The sequence below is a fragment of the Balaenoptera ricei genome, chromosome 1, assembly GCF_028023285.1.
Source record: "Balaenoptera ricei isolate mBalRic1 chromosome 1, mBalRic1.hap2, whole genome shotgun sequence".
NCBI classification, from domain to species: Eukaryota; Metazoa; Chordata; class Mammalia; order Artiodactyla; family Balaenopteridae; genus Balaenoptera; species Balaenoptera ricei.
The window spans coordinates 158,225,787-158,246,948 of NC_082639.1; the positions used below are offsets into that span (position 1 = coordinate 158,225,787).

Consider the following 21,162-nt stretch of genomic DNA (forward strand, 5'->3'; position numbering starts at 1 on the left):
TGGGGGGTAATCTGGGTTTGGGAGAGATCTGGGCAACCTTCAGTCTGGTGTTGATGTCCCACCACCCTCAAAACAAAGAGAGGCCCGAGGAGCTGGCCCGGCACATGTCTGCGCACTAGAGGTCATCTAGTGATGCTACGTAAGTCAAAGATCCACCTCATGTCAGGAATTTGTTAATACTAGAAAAAAACCAAAGTAGTAATTTGGGATTCACATCAGGAAGTGATGATGACAACCTAAACTGGACACCAGCTCTTCTCTGATGAACACCTTAGTACACTGCTTCCCTAAGTTCACAACACTTGCCAACTCCAGGATATCTGTATTTATGTATTTAAGAGGGATAAAAATATTGTGGGGATGAAACCGATCTACGTCTTGTTTGAGGTGGAGGTTACAAGAATGCATGCGTGCATACACGTGACCATACATGCACAGTGAATAAAGTCTGTAGATTATGCCGATGTCCATTTTCTGGTTTTGCTATTACAGTTATGTGAGACATCACCATTGGAGAAAGTTGGGTGAACTACACAGAACCCCTCTGTACTATATTATACGCAATTCATCTGTATGTGTATACATAAAATTCTGCCTCCAGACTGCCTTTAGACTTGAGCTACAACATCAACTCTTCCCTGGGTCTGCCTCTCTTGGCCTGTCCTGCATATTTCAGACTCGCCAGCCTGAAGTCGTGTGACTCAGTTGCTTAAATTAATCTCATATACACAGACATCACTGGGTCTGTTTCTCTGGAGAACCCTAAGATAGATTTTATACTAATATACTACAGTAATATATACATACATATAACCTGAAACAATACAGAAGAAACTGATAAATGCTCGCCTCTAGAAGGAAGGACAGGACGGAGAGGGGGGAGTACCACCCCTATGTACTAAACAGCCTTTTGTACTGCTGCCAGCCCGGCCGCCCCAGATTCAAGCAGATGTAATGGCGTGTGGCCCAGGCAGTGGCAACACAGCTAAGGATTTTAAGGCACAATGCAGTGAGATGCCAGGGCCACGGTCACACACGTGGAACATTCTAAAGCCAACAGCGGTTGGTTGCAGGATTCCTCTCATGGGCCCCCGAGGGCACTCTGGAGGCCATCGCAGACCCTCAGGTCCCACGTGACGAGACAGCCCACTAGAACACAGCAGGCGGCCCTCCTCCCAGACCTCACCCGGGTCAGCCTCCCGGGCACCCGGCCTCCTCTGCACAGCACGGGGCAGGCTCACAGAGGGAAGAGCGGCCCAAACCCAAAGGTCACACCAAACCCCACGGGAGAAGAGTAAAGCAAGATGATAACGGGAGAGGGGAGGGGTCCCTCGCGAAGCTGGCCACTCAGGATTTCCAGCCTCTTCCACAGGAAGCCAGCTCACGAAGCACCAAGACCTGTCCTGGGTCACACTCAGAGGACTTGACTTCCCAAGCCTCCTCGATGCTGACGATGCTGACACGGATCAGCACGGAGGAATGGGGGAGCGCACGGCTGGGGCGCTGCTGGGAACTCAAGACTGGCCCACCCCGAGGCCCCGCCCCAGCAGGCGCCACACTCACCGGATGGTCTCGCTGATTTTGTGAGCAGCATCGTGAGGTTTGTCCTGAAAGACAACGGGACAGGGTTCAGAGCCGTCCCTCCCCGCTCCGGTGATGGGGGCGACCAGATGAGGCGGGTGCTGCAGCCCCCGGGACTCCCCGCCTCATTTCCCGACCCGCGGGACCCACCAGAGAGCTCCACCCACAGCGCTGGGGCCATGTCCTGCCACGTGGGACACGCTGGCTCAGGGAGCGCCTGTTCCTGCAGCGCCCTGCCACCCAGCGGGCTGCGGGGAAGGGACTGGGATGGACTTGAAGCCCCCGACCCTCCTTCCGCAGGACTTCCCCCGGGCGCTCCTGCAGCCTGGAAGCCACAGGCCTGCCTCTGAGTCCCTGAACCACCGCAGGCCTCGGTTTCCATCTATTAAATGGGGAAACACCACTCATGCAACCACTGGGAGCGGGCGAGCAGCGGTCCTCCCTCCTGGCCACAGCGGCGCTCTCCTGGCCTCACCGCTTTCCCCAAGGAGTACGTCGGGGGTCGCTCTGGCCTTTCGCCGGGGTCTTGGCAGCCAGCTAACCCAAGACCCCGCAGAAACCAAGTGAGGACGACGCATCGTGTGGACGGTCTGTAACTCCAGACTGCACCTCCGCCCCGCCGGTGAAGGTTCCTATCGCGGTGAGGAGGGGCCTCGAAGAGCACAGGCTGAAGCCGGAGGTGAGATGGTCAGGCCCAGAGCTGCCAGCCCTGCCCCGGGACAGCGACTGCCCCTCTCAGACCAGGCCACCATTTCCATGCTTCACAGTGGAGGACGGCAATGCGGGCAGAGCCCCTACGGGCCAGGACACGGATGCCCGGAGGGTCCCAGGACAGGGCCCCCCACGGCGCAGCGGTCCTAACAGGTCAAACAACTCCAGAAACACCCTTTGTGTCCTAAGCCTCATCTTTGCAACAGCAGCCCTACTGAGATATAATTCACACAGAATGGGCCCCCGCTTCAAGTATACAGTTCAGTGGGTTTTAATACATTCAGAGCTGGGCAACCATCACCTCTATCTAGTTCCAGAATATCCCATCACCCCATTAGCAGACGCGCCCCAATCCCCTCCTCAGCCCCTGACAACACTAATCCACTCTCTGTTTCTGTGGATTTGCCCGTTCTGGACGTTTGTAAATAGAATTACGATATGTGACCTTTTGCCCAGAATCTTATTTTTAAGGCAAAGGAAAAAAACAATCTTCTATCGTTCTTAATAATATCCTCCAACTTACCAAGGACGGAGCAGTAAATATCCATTGAACTCATATTACGTAGACAAGGCCGGGGGCGGGAGATGGAGCACACGCGGTCCAGCACAGGACAGCCCTGCAGACCAGTGGTTCCCGACACGGGGGAACCGACCCGCAGCATCAGCGCCACTGCTGACCCAGAAACCCTGGGGAAGAACCACTGATGGGAACAATCGGCCCCAAGAACTCCTGGCAAACGGCAGAAAACAGTGAGGACGGCTGGGTTTGGGAAACAGTCTGGCAGCTCCTCAAAGGTTAAACAGTTAGCAAATGACCCAGCAATTCCTCTCCTGGGTGTCTGCCCAAGAGAAACGAGAATATTCGTCCACACAAAACCCTGAACATTGGGCTTCCCTCGTGGCGGAGTGGTTAAGAATCCGCCTGCCAATGCAGGCGACACAGGTTCGAGCCCTGGTCCGGGAAGATCCCACATGCCGCGGAGCAAAGAAGCCCATGCCCCACAACTACAGAGCCCACGTGCTGCGACTACTGAAGCCCGCGGGCCTAGAGCCTGTGCTCCGCAACAAGAGAAGCCACCGCAATGAGAAGCCCGCGCACTGCAACAAAGACTAGACCCCACTCACCACAACTAGAGAAAGCCAGCGTGTAGCAACAAAGACCCAATGCAGCCAAAAAAAAAACCACACCAAAAACCCAAAAATTAATGTTCACAGAGGCGTGGTTCACAACCGCCAAAAGGTGGAAACCACCCAAATGTCCATCAACAGATGAACGAATAAACAAATGTGTCCCTCCACACACTGAAATATTATCCATCCATGAAAAAGGGTGAAGCACTGACACTCGCTACAACGTGGATGGACTCTGAGAACACGATGCTCAGTGAGAGAAGCCAGACGGACAAGGACACACAGGGTGTGATTCCACTGATGGGAAACGTCCAGAACAGACAAGTGCACAGAGACAGACAGTGGGTTCCTGGTTGTCAGGGGCTGGGGAGGAGGATGGGAGGGATGCTAATGGGGATGGGGTTTCCTCTCGGGGTGATGGAATGTTCTAAAATTGGTAGTAGTGACGACTGCACTCAATGAATACACTACAAAGCAGGGAACGGCACGTATTAGGTGGATGAGGTGAAGAGTATGGGAATTACACCTCAAAACAGCTATCAACAACAACAACAACAACAATAGGGACTTCCCTGGCGGTCCAGTGGTTAGGACTCTGAGCTTTCACTGCCGAGGGCCCAGGTTCAATCCCTGGTTGGGGAACTAAGATCCCACGAGCTGCACGGCGTGGCGAAAACAAACAAAAAACAACAACAAAATCTACAGGAGGAAATGCAAGGTATTGTTAAAAGTACCTCCACCTCAGCAGTAAAATACTGAGCATCTAAGACACTCACGTGGCCGACAGACTCTGTTCCTGGTCCACAACATCCAGTGAGTCCAGACAGACAGTCCTGGCAGCCCTGAATTCCCTGGGCTCCTGTAACCACTGAAAGCAGAGAAGACGCCACGCTGTCCCGCAGGGTCTGATCAGAGACAAACGCACACAGCACAGTGTACAAGGCGCTGAGGTAGTCACAGCATGAGGAGGAGGGTCTAGAACTTTCCACCAACGCTCTCCCCCGTCACACTCCTCCTGAGGGGAGCCGGCCCCCGTGCACTGAGGAGCCTCAGCAGCCCTGCAGGGGCCCACGTGCTGAGGAGCCACGGGAGGGGCCTCCTGGAAGCCAGGCATCCCGCCCGGTCCGGCCTTCGGATGGGGCAGCCCCCGCTGAAGCCCCTACTGCAGCCTCCTGAGGGACCCTCGGGCAGAATCCCCTGGTCCGCCTGCTCTTAATCCCTGCCCTCAGAAACCATGGGAGGTCATCAGTGTGCGTCATCTCAAGCTGCTAAATTCATGTCTGCGTTTAGGCCAATACACTACCCTGCAAGCACGGCCCGTAAGAACAAGTCCTAGAGCCACAGGAGGACATGACAGTACCCAGGAGTGTCTCATTCCGGTCACCACTGTGGAGTTACAAAACAGCGTGCGCGCTCTGAAAGGACCCCGTGAGCAGGCGCGTGTGCCTGAGCGTGCGCCGCGTGGCAGGCCCGTGCTGGCTCGGACTGCGCTCCCTCCCTCGGCGCCCCCAGGAGGCTGGACGCGCCCCAGAGACGCTCCTCCTGCAGGGGCAGCAGGGGCCCTCACGGCACGCGGGCCACAGCCCTGGCTGAGCCACCACGTCTCAGGCCGCATCACGCCGACCTGGGAAGACAGGGGCCTGGAATGTGGTCTCATCTGTGATGAGATGAACTCAAGCTTTCCCAAGCTTTACAACCAGAACGAAAAGAAGGAAACAGTTTACGACGTGCCTCCTACGATCTGAGGATGCTGCTTTAGGGACTGGCCAGCTTCCAGCGACCATCCTGAGTCATATGATTTAAGATGCCCTGATCACCATCGATGATTCAGAAGCTCTCACAGCTTCTCGGCTGTGGTCTCTTCTGCTTCACAGGCTTTCCGAACAGAGCGACGCCAGAAGCCGACCCAGAAAGGTCCGACTGAGAACAGCCCTGAGGAAGCCCGCGCTTAGGAGCACCCGCACCTCCTCCCCCGGGGGAGCCCTGGAACTCCGGGGTTTGAGGCCAGCCCTGGGCTCGCTGCACAGGACGCCCGGCCTCCCCGTCCCAGCCACAGCCCCGGCCCGCTGCTGGCTGCTTGCTGAGTCAGTGACTAACCCAGGCTCTTCTCATTAACAGCGTCAGAGCCTCCGCAGGAAGCCACGCACAGGCTTAGCGGAATGCTGCTCACCACAGAGCCGGCGGCCTCACTCCGGGATCCTGGGAAAACAACCGCAATAAGCACAACCGTTCCCGCCTGAAAAAGCACCCTGTGCGGAAGCCGGAAGCTGTCATCAGGCCTGAGCCGCCACCAAGCCCGTCCCGTCCGCCCGCTCCCCTCCCCTGCCCAGCTCAGGTGAGGGCGGGGGTCGCCCATGGGGCGGGGGAGTCTGGCTGTCCCACTAGGCAGGCCCCTGCCTCCTCCTTGACCGTGAAGACAGGTGTGGGAACAGGAACTCCATCTGGACGCCCACAGGCCTGGCTCTGCCCCCGCTCATCCCCGCAGGCCCTGCGCCCGGCGTGAGGAGCCTGGACAGGAGGCCTCCTGGGTGCTCGCTGCCAGGGCACGGCCCACCCCTGAGCACGCAGGCTGGTTCACGGTGACAGGGGCACGACATCTGGAGACATCGTCCCTGGAGGACCCGGCGAGAGGCAGGGGGCAGAGACTAGGGAGGAGACAAGACGTGGACTCCGTCCTCCTCTTCCCACTTGCAGCAGGAAGACGCCGGGACCCAGGGGGCCTCCGAGGCAGGGGCATCACAGCGGGATGAGCAACAGAATCCCTGGTCAGAGTGGAGTTCTGGGGCCCACCCGCAAACTTTCAGAGTCAGCAGGTCTGGGTCCCAGGAACCCGCATTCCTAACCAGTTCCAGCTGGTGGGGAAGCTGCTGGCCCAGGGGCCCCCGGCCTGAAGTAAGCAGGGACCACACTCTCTATCACCATCTGCTGAGGGCACGAGTGCCCAGGAGGTGCCGAGGGGGAGCACGCTGGGCCTCTGCCCGCGGTCCCCGCTCCCCAGCAGGCTGCAGGGGGCACGGCCTGCGGGCTGGGGGTCGCTACTTTCTTCCCCGAGGCTCTGCACACCTCCGGAGCCCTGGGGTGGGGGCCAAGGCAAGTGGGACAGAGCGGCCAGGGTGGGATGCACACACTGTTTCCCAAAGTGGAGAAGCACAGCGGGAAGAGTCAAAGGCAGGGAAGATGGAACACGGCGGGAGGTCTGCCGGCTGTCTCTCTGCCTCTCCCAGTGGCAGGGCTTTGAGAGCAGAGAAGAGTGGAAAATCCACAGAAGGCTCTCCGTCTGGGAGGAAAGCCAGGCGGGTGAGCAGAGGGCCCCGAGGCCCAGCGAAGGCGCTCAGCCTCACCTCTCAGCCTGCGGCCCCACTGGGGAGCACCCACTCACCAGGGGAGGGAGCAGGGGGTGAAGGGGGAGGGGGAGGGCCAGCGCCTGCGGTGGGCCTGAGTATTCAAGAAGCGAACAGGTTTTCACTTGAAAATGAGTGCATCTCACACAGGGGCGGGGGTGGCAGAGAGACTGGCTGTGGAGCATCACACGGGTCCCGTCCACAGTCCGCCCCGGACGTCCGCAGGCCCCCAGCAAGGGGGTGCTGCCTGGCCCCAGGACCGTACCGGAGGACAAGCCAGGCCAAGGAGGGGAACCGCCTGGTAAAGCGATGCAAAGGAGAGAGCCAGGAAGGAGGCTCTCCTCCCACCGCCGACCCGGCCCTCTCCCCGCAGGGCCAGGCGACAAACCAGGCTGGTCTCGGGACCGAGCCGCGTCGCAAAACCCTGCCCGCGAGACCGGCACTGCAAGGAACTGTCAACATGGGAAAACAGGAAGGGGCTGCCGGGACCCCATGAGGCCAAAGTCCAGGTAGAGGAGGAAGAGAGAAGAGGGAGCGGGCCCGTGGCTCCCAGGGCATGGACAAGGTGCAGGACACGGTGGGCCCGTGGCCCTGACCCGGGTGGGTGGGACCCGCTGTGCACACAGGGGCCCCGATGACCAGGGTCCAAGGAAGGAGCCCCCACGAGGAAGAGGGGTCTAGAGCCTCACTGTGCCCACAGCGGCCCCTGGCCACCTGGACAAGGGGCAATGGTGTGCGCTGGCCCACTCCAGTGACATGTGCTGTGAGCACAAGATGCACGCAGATTTCTAAGAGCGTGCGCGCGCACACACACAAAGTATAAGTGCCCTTCAGTAACTCTTTAAATGGCACGTTGAAAACGTAGCATTTCAGCTGTACTCGCTTACGTACAATGCTATGAAAACGTACCTCGCCTCCTCCTTTTGACTCATCACGTGGCTCCCAGGAGGGCCGCGCGTGGCTCGTGTGCCACCTCACCTACCGCCACACCTGCGGGAGCGTTTCCAGACCTGACCCTGAGCCTGAGCTCCACGCCTGGGTCCGCAGCTCACGGAAGCCAGTCTGCGCAGAGCCAGGACCGGCCGGGACGTCCTGCTGTCCGGGCAGCCGTCCTTCTGCAGGACGGGCATGGGTGTGTCCACAGGAGGACGGGGCGCCACGGGGGCTCCAGGGGTGACAAGACCATTTCAGTTGCTTCAATCCAAACTAGCCCACCCGTAAGAGCCCAGGCCGCCCAGCCACCCAAGGAGCCGCTGCAAGTGCTGAGCGCCTGACGCCGGGGGTCCGCGTGGAGGGGCCGTCGTGGAGTGACCCTGGTGGGACGGGGGAACACGACGACCAAAAGTTCACCACCAGAACTTTTGTCGCCCTCACCAAAGAAAATGCTTTACTGCCACAGAGCAGTCCGGCCTGAGGCCGAGGCCGAGGCCGGGAAGGGAAGGGAGGGAAAGCCCAGGGACGGAGGAGGCCCTTCCAAGGGGGCACAGCTGGAGAAGGACTCGCCTGGCGCTCCCCGAGCGACAAGCGGCAGCATGGCCTCCACCCCACGGTCTCAAAGGCCAAGGCGAGCCGCACCCTCAGCCTTCCAGCTGTCTCCCACTCCAGCAAGGGGTCCTGTTAGCACCGTATCAGTGCAACTGGCGTCACCCCACCCCAGGACCAAGCCAAACGAATGCCTCTCCAGGGGCCTCGAGACCCCACGACCTGGGCCACATGCACGGGAGCATCACTCAGCCATACAAAGGGGAGAAGCCCTGCCACGCACAACAACGTGGACGGACCCTGAGAACACGACGCTCAGTGAGAGAAGCCAGACACAGAAGGACACACAGTGTGTGATTCCATTGATGGGAAACGTCCAGAACAGGCAGATCCACAGACACAGAGAGGAGGTTCCTAGTATCAGGGGCTGGGGCAGGGGACTGCGGGCCCTTTGCGCTGATGGAATGTTCTGGAATTAGAGGTGATGGCTGCACAGCTCTGTGAATATAGTAAAAGCCATTAAATTGTACACTTCATATGGCTGAGTTCTCTGGTGTGTGAATGCGATCTCAACAAAGCTGTTATTTAAAAAGACACAAAACCCACAAGACCCAGCGTGGCTCCTCCTCCCCTTGTCCCGCCCCTTCACCGAGTGTCTGTCCCAGACCAGGTGTGGGCCCAGCGTGTCCTGCGGCCCCAGCACCTGCTCCCCGGTGGGAGCCTCACTCAGCGCGCAGGGTGAGCACAGAGCAGACGCCAGGGAGCCACCTGCACACCAGGGGAAACGTGAGTCACCACCACCACGCGATGTGCAAATCCTTCCCGAGAGCTCCCCGCCCCGAGCCCCACGACTCCCGCCGTCCCCGTGGGCACCACACCGTGGCGGCCCCCCGCCCCCCAGCACACAGCCTGCAAAACCCCTTCCCCACCCGGGAAAAGACGCGTCAGGTTTTCAAAGGACCAGCGTTCTCAGAGGTAACCTCTCTCACACACCGGCTGCCCATGCACCTGGTGTGAGTCTGACGCGCTTTCCGGGCATCGGCCACGCACCCCATGACTAACTGAGGGGATTCAAACGGAAGCCCCTCAGAGATGAGGAGGCATCGTCATCCAAGGTCAATACTCAGTGAAGCACACAGCCACCGACCTCCCAACTGCAGCTCACGGGAACCTGTGACTCGGCAGCCCTGCCAGGCGCCATGGACAGGAAGAGGGCCCGGTCCCACACGGGTGCGCCGAGGAACAGAGCCCCAGGCTAGGCACCGCGACAGCGGCCGTGGGTGGGGAGAGAGAGTCCGGGAAGGAAGAGAAAGGCGGGCGGTGAGGGAGGCACTACAGAGCCACGCATGAGCTGCAGAGGACCGCGCACAGACACCCGGCACGTCCTCTGTGAACAGCCTCGGCAGGAGACCCGGCTGGTGGGAACGGCAGGGACAGCTTGAAGGGACAGAGAAGATGCCAAAGAGGCCCCCAGGCAGCACCCTGAATGGAAGGAAGGAAACAGGACTGTCATCCCACAGCCAGGGAGACAAGGCGCACGCACTGGGGAAGAGCGCCAGGACCACGAGAGGAGGACACGGCAGAAAGAAAGAGGGAGGAGAGGGGTTTCCTGGGAGACGTGCGCCGGCCCGGGACCCAGGGATGCGCAGACACAGCCAGTCGCACCCTACAGGTCCCCGAATTCAAAAGGGACACCAAACACTCTGTATCTTGATTGTACCAATGCCAATGAAATCATTACATCGGTGCGTAGCTTTGTAAGATGCCACCATCGGGAGAAACTGAGTAAAGAGAACGTGGGATGTATCTGACTTATTTCTGACGTCTGTGCAAGAATCTATGATCATCTCAAAATAAAAAGTTTAATTTAATTAAGGAAAAAAGGACGCAGCTCCTAGAGGTAGACTGGGGGCGGGTCCCCTGCAGCTCTGCCACCTCCTGCCTAGTGAATATCCAAAGGGCCGTCTGCCTCTGGCTCCTCCCACCAGGAACAGAGCATACAAGGGGCATTTGGATGTTAGGGACCGAAGCACGAAAGCTAACAGCCACATACGTACGGAATACCAGGCTTTTCCGGTGATCCCTTCCTCTTTAAAGAGGCTACTTCACCCACGGAAAGTCGTCAAAGGGTTAACCTGCCTTCCACCTGAGCTCAGATTAGGCAGGACTCACACCAGCAGAGGTCAGATCAGAAAATATTTTTTGAGTCACAGGGAGGGATGGCTCACTCGGCCGCCCACTTCAGCTACTACTCACAGTCGAGTGAAGGGCGTGACTGCTCAGCGGGCATTCATCAGAGACTCATGGGCTCTCAGGAGGAAGCCAGAAGCAGGAGGGGACAGTCACGCTGGGGCCGCTCCACGCCCACAGCCTCAGTGAGTCACGGAGGGGAAGGACCACTGCACACCCTCGCTGGCTCCTGCCCTGCCATCAGGCAGCCGAAGATACCACCTGCTTCCTCCTGAGCTGAGACCCGGTTTTCCCACCAAAAGAAGGGCCATCCTGCTTTAGAAATGCCACCGTGAGCTATAAGTGGATATCTGGGAACTCTCAGTCACGGAAGGAACAAAACTCGCCCTGCACCCCGCCCTCCTATTTGTCAATTGCGCAAAAGCCCATTTTGGAGGCTGGACATTTCCGCGTACAGGTGGTTGTGGCTGTTTGCACTTCCTCCTGCAGGTGTCCCCTCCTCAGAGAAGCCACCCACACCTCCCCCAGGGAAAATCTGGCAGCCCCACCCTCTGGGAACTCAGCTGATCCCATATACGGGGCACTACACCTCAGCTGAACTTCTGTGTACAAGCTCACTCATTTCAAACGTGCGGTCACATGAGTAATCTGACCTTCTCAGAAGTTAAGCTTCTGGAAGGAGCCCATTTTCTTAATGTATTCAGCATCAAGTCATCACAAAATATGAACTCTTATAAAGTACTGCCCCCTCACTTACCATGAGAAAGCAAAATTCCTCAGCAGGGAAATGGGAGGGTAACAGACGTTACCCGCAAAGCTTTAGGAAGGCTGCAGCTCGCTGAGCACTTCACTAGGGCCCCTGACCGCCTGCCTGGTAGTAGGACAGACACACCAGGAACGGCTGCTGACCGGCAGAAAGAGCGCCCGGCCAGGCAGGCAGCACACCCCGCACCCTGCCAAGCGAGGTCCGGCCAGCAAGGGAAAGACGCTCTCCACTTCAGAACCACCCACCACTAGAAAGCCAGGTCCTGCCAAGGCCTGGGCACACGAGGCCTCCCTTACAAGGGTTACAAATCTGTGGCCTTGCTCTGCCTCGAATAAAAGACAGTGATGGGGACAACGTGACCATCTCCAGATGAACTTTCAACTTCGTTTCAAGTGCCTGGGTGCTGGGTCACAGTGGATTTCTAAACTCTTCCAATACTCAAAAATACCAATTTCTAAGATGCAGAAGGGTTGTTAAACATACACTTAGCACAGACCCCAGTCCCACTCCTGGGTATTTTCTCGAGTCAGGTAAAAACCCAAGTTCACATGGAAACCTGCCCTGGGATGTTTACAGCAGCTTTATTCCTGATCCCCTCAAAACTGGAAACATCCCACAAGTCCTGCCACCCGCAGGCAAATGGACAAACGGAAAATGGAATACAACACATCAAGAAAAAGGAGTGACTTCTCATACCTGCAACAACAGGGATGACGGACTTCCCTGGTGGTCCAGTGGCTAAGACTCCGTGCTCCAAATGCAGGGGGCCCGGGGTCCACCCCTGCTCAGGGAACTAGATCCCGCACGCCGCAACTAAAACATACTGCACGCGGCAATGAAGATCCCATGTGCCGCAACTAAGACCCGGCACAGCTAAGTAAATAACGAAATAAATAAATATTTAAAACAACAACAACAACAACAACAAACAAACCAGGGATGAATCTCGCATAGGTTTTGCTGAGCCAAAGCAGCCAGAATCAAAAAGCTACATGCTGTTGTTCCGTTTATCTGACTTTCTGGAAAAGCCAAAACCTTAGGGACAGAGAGGAGATTAGTGGCCAAGAGGCTAGAGGCGCGCTGGCGCCAAAGGGCAGCAAATGGGATGACGCGATTGCTCTGCCACCTGACGGCAATCATCTGTCAAAACTCCTACAACTGTGCACTACAAGTGAACTATGCTTCACGGCTACTAAGGATAAACAAATTATTACATTTTGAAAAATGCGCCGGCCAGACAACCCGTACATGACAAGTGCAGTAAGAGGGCCGGGGAGGCGAGGCAAGTGGATCAGCTGGAGTTCTGAAGGTTCTCCCCACTTTCAGTTTCCCACCCCTGGGATCTCTCCCCGCCCTGCCCACTGCTCAGGCCGCCCACCCGGGCCACCCAGAGTTACCCAACCGGAAAAGCCAGAGCCCAGGCTCAGCCGCGCCTCTGGGCACAGGAAGAGCAAAAATAGAAAGCGCCAGTGCGCAGTGGCGGGCTGGAAACCCTCCGACCTCGGAGAACTGCGGAGAACCGGGACCAGAGTCAACAACGGCTCCCAGGTGGTCCCAGCGTCCCGCCCCCGCCCCCGGCCGCGACACGGTTTCCACAAACTGACACACACGGAGCCCGCGCGAGGGGCGGGTCGCGCAGGCTTCCCCGCCGGGTCCCCTGGAGGCCGGTCCCCCGCAAGCAGAGCGCACGAAAGGGCGCCCCAAAGGCGCCGGCCCAAGGCGCCCGCTGCGCTTTCCCTCCCAAAGGTGGGCTGCGGGGCCCAAGCGTAAACCCTGAGACAAGAACACGCGCACCACGCCACCATGGGGGACGAGAGGCCGGGCGTCCACCTGCCCAGACACCCTGCATTTCTGGAATCACCGGACGCCTGTGTAAATTTCCGTTCGGCGTGTCATTTTCCAAAGGCCACTCAAGATCAGGGGACAGGATGCCTCCTCTCCAAGGGTCCAGCCAGCCCACCCACTCAAATTACGGGACACAATGCCTCCGTTCCAAGGGGCCTGCCAGCCCACCCACTCAAATTAGGGGAGACAACGCCTCCTCTCCAAGGGTCCAGCCAGCCCACCCACTCAAGATCAGAGGGACAAAATGCCTAACTAAAACAAAACAAAACAAAAACACAAAAAACTGGAGAGAGGGAGGAAAGGGTGTCCTCAAAAATAAAAAAGCTAAGCACATTGACAGCGCTAAGGATAAACTACCAGGAAAAAGAAACCCTACATGTCAGATCATAAAGTACGGAAGGGCAAGCCCGCCAGCAATCCAGGCCCGGGGAAACCGGGGTCCCCAGCCCTACAGAGCCAACGGCAGCCCGGCTCGGGCGCCCCTCGGAAGCGCGGGGTCCCCGCGGCCGAGTCTGCGCCCCCGGCCGGGCCCGGCTCCCCTCTGCCCACCCTGCGCGCGGGGGCTGGAAACGGCCGTGGAGAACCACGGCGGGGCGGGAAGGGGGACCCCAAAGAGGGTCTGGCGACTCGAGTCGCTCCGTTTCTCGGTGGGCTCAGCGCGCGCCGTGGGGGAAGAGGGGCGGGGTCCGGGAAGAGGGGACGGGCGGCACTTACGTAGACCAGCAGCAGCCATGGGTAGACGGCGGGCTCGGCCCCCACGGGCGACTCCAGCCTCAGCTCCAACCTCTCCCCCAGGTCTTCGCGCGCGGCCCCCGCACCAGGCTAGTCTGGCGGTTGGGGGAGGGGCGGGGCGCCGCCGGCGGCGGCGGCGGGGCAGGCGGGCGGGAGGCTGAGGGGAGGGGGTCTGGCCTGGGCCTCACCCTCCGCCGCCGCCGCCGCCGCCGCGCTCCCGTTTGGCCCCCGGCTCCCTCTTTGTGCTCACAGGCCCGTGACCTCCAGCGCTGCCGCCAACTCGGGCCAGCGTGAGGCGAGCACAATGAGCCAAGGCCCGGCTGAACCACTCACTCGCGGCGCACGCGCCGCCGTCCCCGTGGACTCGCCCGCTCTCACGCACGCACGCACGAACGTCTTTGGCTCCCCCCGGCCACCCCCACCGGCCCGAAGTGGGGACCCGGGGAGACCCCTCGGGGCCTGGGGTGGCGGGTTCGACTCCCGCCTTGACGTACTGTGACCACCCCACCCCCCAAATAATAAGACTATAATTCGTCATTAAGTATGACAGCCGGAATCCCGGCTTCTGTTCACAAAAATGCCGTGTATTTATTTAGCCTATGCTAGGCACCAGACCCTGGACGCTCAGTACTGGCAAAAAAGGAAATGCCCTGCCCTCATGGCGCTGTCATTTTAATTGGAATAGTAGTGACAATGGTCAGGAGAGAAAATAAAGTGTCATCATCGCCACGGGGATGGTTAATCTCATGTGCGCACTGCGTGGGGCCCCGGCAACCACAAACATTATTCCAGATGTGGCCAGGAAGGTATTTTTCAGAAGAGATGAACACTGAAATTGGTCCACCTTGCCTAAAGGAGATTGTCAATGCCCGCGGCGTGGGTGGGCCTCGTCCATCAGTTGAAGGACTGGAGAGAAAAATGAATTTCCCTAGAAAGAGGGAACTGTCCCTCCAATGGCCTTGGGACATCAGCTCTTCCCTGTGTCTCCAGCCCAGAGTCCTGCCCTGACTTGCCTGCCTCACGGTCACATGAGTCAACCCCTTAAAACAAAACTATATATGTAAAAATACTGACTATATACAAGCCTATTAATTTGTATATGTGTGTATACATATTATATATATGTATACACATATGTTTATATGTGCGTGCGTTTGTAGTATATGTGTAAGTACTATATACAGTATACATACAAGCCTATATATTTGTGTGTATATATTGTATACATGTATGTATGTGTATATATATATATAGTATACATATTATAAATGTGAACATGCTGTATATATACACACACCCATATATTGATATATGGGTGTGTATATATACAGTATATGTACACTGTATGTATGTATGTATACAGTGTATATTTATATATAGGTGTGTATATATCTTGTATACCTGTATGTGTATATGTTTCTAGGTATTATATGTATATATGTATATACTATTATATACACACTTGCGTATGTATTATATGTGTATGTACATGCGCATATTTACATATAGGTGTGTATGTGTGTGTATACATTGTATATATGTATGTGTATATATCTTATATATATGATATATGTATATATATGATGAATTTATATATACAGTACATATATATTTTTATGCTATATGCTTTTATATGTAGGTGTATATGTGTGTCTATATGTATGTACGTGTATGTATTGCATATATTATATGTGTATGTATATATACTGTCTATATACACACCTAAATATCTTTGTATGTGTGTATATATGTATGATATATATGTACCTAGGTGTGTATATTGCATATGTTATACGTATGTTTACATACTGTATATGTACAAACTATGCATTTTATATGTGTGTATGTATGTATGTGTGTATTGTATATACTATATGTGTATATGTATGTATGCATACTGCATATATACACAGCTGTATATTTTTGTATGCGTGTACATATGTACGTGTGTGTGTATATACACACACACACCCTATGGATTCTGTTTGTCTGGAGAACCCTCACTGATACGGACACTTATGACAATTGAGTACCTGCTCTTTGCCAGCCAGGGAGCCAAAGGCTTGTCCTTTCGGTGTCTCCCTTAAGTGTCACAAGTCCCAGGAGGGAAGGGGATGCGGCTCCTACCAGTTGAGGTGCCTCAGGGTCAGAGAGGCGCACAGGGCGGGGCGCTGGAGCCTGGTGGAGCCCAGGTGGAGTTCTAGCAGCAGTACAGCCTAGCAGTCCCACTTCCCCGGGTGCTTCTCACAAAGATGCCGAGGGAGAGATGGGATCTGAAGGAGGGGATGAGGAAGTTTCCGTGGGTCCGCAAGCCCAGACCAAGGCTGACTCGTCAAGGGTGTTAGAGGTCAGGACTGTGGTTATCCTGGGGGTGGGCTTACACAGAGCCATTCACATTCTGAAAAAGTATCCATTCTGCTCTTGTTTGTATGTTTACCCCCCTCCCCCAAATCTTTTTTTTTTTTTAAACATCTTTATTGAAGTATAATTGCCTTACAATGGTGTGTTAGCTTCTGCTTTATAACAAAGTTAATCAGTTATACATATACAATATGTTCCCATATCTCTTCCCTCTTGCATCTCCCTCCCTCCCACCCTCCCTATCCCACCCCTCTAGGTGGTCACAAAGCACCGAGCTGATCTCCCTGTGCTATGCGGCTGCTTCCCACTAGCTATCTATTTTACATTTGGTAGTGTATATATGTCCATGACACTCTCTCACCCTGTCACATCTCGCCCCACCCCCTCCCCATATCCTCAAGTCCATTCTCTAGTAGGTCTGTGTCTTTATTCCCGTCTTGCCACTAGGTTCTTCATGGCTTTTTTTTCCCTTAGATTCCGTATATATGTGTTAGCATAGTGTATTTGTTTTTCTCTTTCTGACTTACTTCACTCTGTATGACAGACTCTAACTCCATCCACCTCATTACGAATACCTCCATTTCATTTCTTTTTATGGCTGAGTAATATTCCATTGTATATATGTGCCACATCTTCTTTATCCATTCATCTGTCGGTGGACATTTAGGTTGCTTCCATGTCCTGGCTATTGTAAATAGAGCTGCGATGAACATTTTGGTACATGACTCTTTTTGAACTATGGTTTTCTCAGGGTATATGCCCAGTAGTGGGATTGCTGGATCGTATGGTAGTTCTATTTGTAGTTTTTTAAGGAACCTCCATACTGTTCTCCATAGTGGCTGTATCAATTTACATTCCCACCAACAGTGCAAGAGAGTTCCCTTTCCTCCACACCCTCTCCAGCATTTATTGTTTCTAGATTTTTTGATGATGGCCATTCTGACCGGTGTGAGATGATATCTCATTGTAGTTTTGATTTGCATTTCTCTAATGATTAATGATGTTGAGCATTCTTTCATGTGTCTGTAGGCCATCTGTATATCTTCTTTGGAGAAATGTCTATTTAGGTCTTCTGCCCATTTTTGGATTGGGTTGTTTGTTTTTTTGTTATTGAGCTGCATGAGCTGCTTGTAAATCTTGGAGATTAATCCTTTGTCAGTTGCTTCATTTGCAAATATTTTCTCCCATTCTGAGGGTTGTCTTTTGGTCTTGTTTATGGTTTCCTTTGCTGTGCAAAAGCTTTTAAGTTTCATTAGGTCCCATTTGTTTATTTGTGTTTTTATTTCCATTTCTCTAGGAGTTGGGTCAAAAAGGATCTTGCTGTGATTTATGTCATACAGTCAAATCTTTTAAAAACAGATTCTCTTGGTTGCTGGGAACACACACGGGGAAGCTGTGTGTGAGGGGCTATGATCCAGGGGACAGGGAGGACAAGCCCCCCACTCATAGGGCCAGGAGTGGCTCAGCTTTGTGAGCTGAGGATGGCCCACGAGGTCCCAAAAAGAAGGGTCCCTGCTCCGTCCCTGCTCTGTGCACCCCATTCCCAGCCTGAGAAGCCCAGAGCCACCCCCCCACACACACACCAGGGAGGAGAGCCAGTCACCCTGGCTCCCAGGCTCCGACTCCAAGGCTCCCGGCACTAGGAGCTATTTTCAGCTTTCATGCTCTGTCTGTCTCTCGCCCGCCCTTCCTCCCTCCCTCCTCCGTTTCTTCCCCTCCCGCTCCATCTGTCCTCCCCTCCACCCTGCATTTCTACACAGGATGGCTCACAGCTGCTCCCCGTGCCCATCTGCCACCATTCGATGGATGTCAAAGCAAGCCCTGGGGACTTCCCTGGAGGTCCAGTGATTAAGACTCCGAGCTTCCACTGCAGGGGGCACGGGTTCAATCCCTGATCAGGGAAATAAGATCCTACATGCCGCACGGCACGGCCAAAAAAAATAAATGAATAAAAAATAAAGTTATAGTGATGAAACAGCCCTAGTGGTGCAAGGATGGGACGTATAGCTCTATGGTATAGAATAAAGGTCCAGAAACAGATATATGAGAACTTGATATGACAGAAAGTGGGGAAATTAAGGAGTTTTCAATAAATGGCATTAGGACAATTGCATATCCATGTGGGGAAAAGTAAATTAGGAAAAAAAAAAAAGCAAGCCCTGGTCAGGTGTGACCTTGGGCCCAGGGCCATTGGCACACGATGTCATGTGGGACGTTCTTCCTTAGACTCCTCCCTCCCTCCTGTGTCACTGTCACTTCCTCCAGAACCTTCCTGGACTCCCCTACTAAAGCCCGGAGGGTGCCCTCACCCGCCCTGGATCACCAGAATTCCAATCCCGGCCCACCCTTCCCCGCCAGGTAAAGAACTGTGCATGGTCAATAAGACCGTAGAGGTCACTGGCCATTGCTATTGCAGCTGGAATTGTTACTGTGTTTAGACAGGGTGACTAACACCCGCCCCCAGTTTGCCCAGGACCGCTCAGGTTTGCGTGCTGGAACTCTGGGGAAACCCTCAGTCCCGGGGAACCCCAGAAGGCTGGTCAGCCTATTTAGGACGGATCTTTCACTTGATCTCCCAACCCCCGAGAGCCACAAAGGGAATCTCCCCCCTCCTTCCATTGTAACCTTCATTCATTCATCCACTCATCCCTTTATTCAACTCCTTTATTCAGCAAGTATTTATGAAGCATCTACTACACAGCAGACACTCTTCTAGGTGCTGGGACATAACAGCATCCCTGTCCTCAAAGAGCTCACGTTCTAGCGAGGGCAGCAAACAGTAAACTGAGAAGGTGTGATTTATTACATGGGGATGATGTCTCGGAGACCACTGCAGGGCAGGGGAGGTGGGAGACGAAAGGGGCAGTTCTAAATGCAGGCGCTGACGGGATTGGGGCAGACCTTGCCCTGGGCCAGGCTGGTTGCTTCAACACAGCTGTCCTTGCCCAGGGCCATCCCGCCCCCGCCTCACCCAGTTCTTCTGTGATGTGTGGGGAAAATCTGTGGTTGTCTCAACTGGGGGGGAGGGGCCCCTGGAATCAAATGGGTGAGGCCAGGGATGCTGCTAAACCCCACACAGTGCCCAGGAGGGGCCCTCAGCAGAGGATGACCCGCCCCGAATAACCCCAGTGCCGCGGGGGAGACCCTGCACTAATATTATTCAGACCCGCTGGTGCCCCCAGATTCCTGCACAGGCAGGGATTCTAACCGGGTCACCTCTGTATCCCGAGGTGACCTAGAGTGGGGCAGCCAGGAGGGCTGAGATGAGTATCGGGGGTGAAATGACAAATCTCTGTGCCCACTCTCCCCACCGCACCCCAGGGGTGATGGCCTCTATCTCCTCCCTGTGCAGGTAACTTTTCCCTGAGCCATTTCTTCTTGTCAAGGTCCCTGTCGCAGGTTGGGTTCCCCGAAGATGACGTTGAGAGCAAGGACTGGAGTGCAGGTGGTTGATGTGAGACGTGCAGGAACAGATACAGCTGCCATAGGGTCCCGCAATTCCACTCCTGGGCATAGATCCGGAGAAAACTCTAATTCAAAACTATACATACACCCCTGGGATTTCCCTGGTGGTCCAGTGGTTAAGACTCCACACTTCCAGTGCAGGGGGCATGGGTTCCATCTCTGGTCAGGGAACTAAGATCTCACATGCCGTGTGACAAAAAAAGAAGAAAGAGAGAAAGAGAAAGAAAGAAAGAAAGAAAGAAAGAAAGAAAGAAAGAAAGGAAGGAAGGAAGAAAGAAAGGAAGGAAGAAAGAAAGAAAGAAAAAAGAAAGAAAAGATACATGCACCCCAATGTTCATTGCAGCACTATTTACAATAGCCAAGACATGGAAGCTACCTAAATGTCCACTGATGGATGAATGGATAAAGAAGATGTGGTACATATATACAATGGAATATTATTCAGCCATAAAAAGAATGAAATAATGCTATTTGCAGCAACGCGGATGGACCTAGAGATTATCATACTAAGTGAAGTAAGTCAGAAGAGAAAGACAAATATCATATGATCTCACTTATATGTGAAATCTAAAATACGACACAAATGAACTCGTCTACGAAACAAAAACAGACTCACAGACATAGAGAACAGACTTGTGGTTGCCAAGGGGGAGAAAGAGTGAGGGAGGGTTGGATTGGGAGTTTGGGGTTAGCAGATGCAAACTATTAAATATAGGATGGATAAACTACAATGTCCTACTGTCTAGCACAGGGAACTATATTCAATATCCTGTGATAAGCAATAATGGAAAAGAAAAAAGTTTTATTTATAGGTTCCATCCCTAACTGAGCTGGCCCATCCCCTCCCATGGTTCTAAGTGCAGCCCGAGGCTGCAGACCTCCCACCGTGGTCTTCAGCTCCAGAGCAAGCCACCTGCAAACCACCCACATCTTCCCAGGGGCTGGCAACTCTCCTTTGCTACTGATTCCAAGACACATCCAGATAGCAAAAATGTGACCATGAAAAGAAACCCAGGCATGTTCAAATCAGGGAAATAACATTCTTATCTCTGTTTAGTACTCACTTGATTTTAGAATAGCTCAGAGTTACAAAAAAGTTGCCAAGATCTGTACAGAGTGTACAGAGTGCCGTGGGCCCTGACCCAGTACCCCTATTTCCAACACGTTAGTACCTTAGTACGACATGTTTATCCAACTAAGGAACCAAGATGGATACATTGTTATTAACTAAAGTCCACACTTTATTAGAATTTCCCTAGTTTTCCCCTAACATCCTTTTTCTGTCCCAGTCTCCTCTGGGCTGTGACATTTCTCAGACATCCCTGGGTTTTGATACCTTGAAAGTTTTGAGGAGGACTGGTCAGGTATTTTGTCCCTCAATTTGTTTGTCTATTTGTTTTCTGATGTTTTCTTATGGTTGGTCTGGAGTTGTGGGGTTTGGGGTGGAAGATCCAGACAGAGATAAAAATGCCATTCTCCTCAGGTCACATCAAGGATACACACCATCAACGGGACTTATGACAAACGATTTTACCCTTGATCACCTGGCCAGTATCG

General features: G+C 54.4%; 1 long non-coding RNA gene across 21 annotated transcripts in view; it reads right to left on the bottom strand.

Annotated features, from left to right (window-relative positions):
* The window catches only part of LOC132374897 (uncharacterized), a 105,202-nt gene extending 90,978 nt beyond the window's left edge, over positions 1 to 14,224 (bottom strand). For 3 of the 21 annotated variants that reach the window (XR_009505804.1, XR_009505809.1, XR_009505810.1), the window contains exons 1-2: positions 13,762 to 14,224; positions 1,564 to 1,607 (exon numbers count right to left, since the gene is read on the bottom strand). This is a non-coding gene — a long non-coding RNA (uncharacterized LOC132374897). Of the gene's footprint in view, positions 1 to 1,563; positions 1,608 to 11,898; positions 12,311 to 12,416; positions 12,436 to 13,761 lie in introns of those variants that run through there. The other 18 variants (XR_009505820.1, XR_009505817.1, XR_009505819.1 and 15 more) reach the window with 14 other exon arrangements.
* Positions 14,225 to 21,162: the final 6,938 nt, after the last annotated feature.